We start from the raw sequence: 1,468 nt of genomic DNA on the forward strand, positions 1-1,468 counted from the left end.
AGTTACACTTAACACTATCTTCACTGATAACTTCACTACAACACTGTCCACACACCTGCCAGTCTACCATACATCAGGGAAAGTTACACTTAACACTTTCTTCACTGATAACTTCACTACAACACTGTCCACACACCTGCCATGCTACCATATAGCAGGGAAAGTTACACTTAACACTGTCTTCACTGATAACTTCACTACAACACTGTCCACACACCTGCCAGTCCACCATATAGCAGAGAATCAACATACTGTACGTGTTTGTGTCTCTCCAAGAAAGTACCAATTGTACTTGGTACAATAGTACCAAGAAAGTACCAAAAGAAAGTAAATAATCACTTAAAGTTCTACACTGACACAACCCATTGTACTTTCTCGTATATAAATAAATCTGCTGCCCGTTCTCAACATTTTTCACTCGTAAAAATGTTCAATAGTTTTGTTGATACGTTTACGGCGACCAGCCAGGATATGACGGCTCAAGGCTCCACATACCAGTGATTGCACCATCACACGGCCTTGTATACTCTCACTCGGCCTTGTATACTTATCACAAGGAGTTATTATTATTATTATTTCACCAGGGAATATTACCACTATTTACCATTACGTGTAATATCAAACGGTAGAGAATGTACACACAGGGGCAGAGTATATTAGTGTAAGTATGAGTACACACGCCCGCTGGCTGGGAGGTCCGGGGGAACACCACCTCTACTGACACTCCCTCTGTGGGGCCCCTGCTGGGTCCCGCGCCTCCAGTGCGCATGCGTCACTTCCCGTCTCGTCTCTCCTAGTTGTGCTTGCGGGGGTTGAGCTTCGGCTCTTTGGTCCCGCCTCTCAAGTGTCAATCTACTGGTGTACAGATTCTTGATTCTTCGGCTCTATCAAATCTACGTATGAAACTGTGTATGGAGTCAGTCTCCACCACATCACTGTCTAATGCATTCCATCTGTTAACTACTCTGACACTGAAAAAATATTTTTAATGTCTCTGTGGCTCATTTGGGTATTAAGTTTCTACCTGTGTCCCCTTGTTCATGTTCCACACGTGCTAATTAGTTGGACATTGTCCCACCCTGTCAGTTCCTGAAAATTTTGTAGGTGGTGATCATGTCTCCCGTTACTCTTCCGTAATCCAGGGACGTGAGGTGTAGCTCCTGTAGCCTTTCCTCGTAGCTCATATCTCAGTTCTTGGACTAGTCTGGTAACATACCTTGAGGTTACCTTGAGGTGCTTCCGGGGCTTAGCGTCCCCGAGGCCCGGTCTTCGACCAGGCCTCCTGGTTGCTGGACTGATCAACCAGGCAGTTGGACACGGCTGCTCGCAGCCTGACGTATGAGTCACAGCCTGGTTGCCACTAATATGCACACCGTTTCATACAAGATGTGGGAAAAACACTTAAAAACTAAGACTTAAGACTAAATGAGATCAAAAGCATGAAGTGAACTAAAGTAGATGAAAGAAT

At 44.9% G+C, this 1,468-nt stretch overlaps 1 protein-coding gene across 1 annotated transcript in view; it reads right to left on the reverse strand.

Moving 5' to 3' along the window:
* The window catches only part of LOC123750002 (uncharacterized), an 81,402-nt gene extending 80,692 nt beyond the window's left edge, over positions 1 to 710 (reverse strand). The window contains exon 1 of the mRNA XM_069301697.1: positions 605 to 710. The gene's annotated coding sequence lies outside the window, so the exon portion shown is untranslated. The remainder of the gene's footprint in view (positions 1 to 604) is intronic.
* Positions 711 to 1,468: the final 758 nt, after the last annotated feature.

The sequence above is a fragment of the Procambarus clarkii genome, chromosome 46, assembly GCF_040958095.1.
Source record: "Procambarus clarkii isolate CNS0578487 chromosome 46, FALCON_Pclarkii_2.0, whole genome shotgun sequence".
Classification (NCBI taxonomy): domain Eukaryota; kingdom Metazoa; phylum Arthropoda; class Malacostraca; order Decapoda; family Cambaridae; genus Procambarus; species Procambarus clarkii.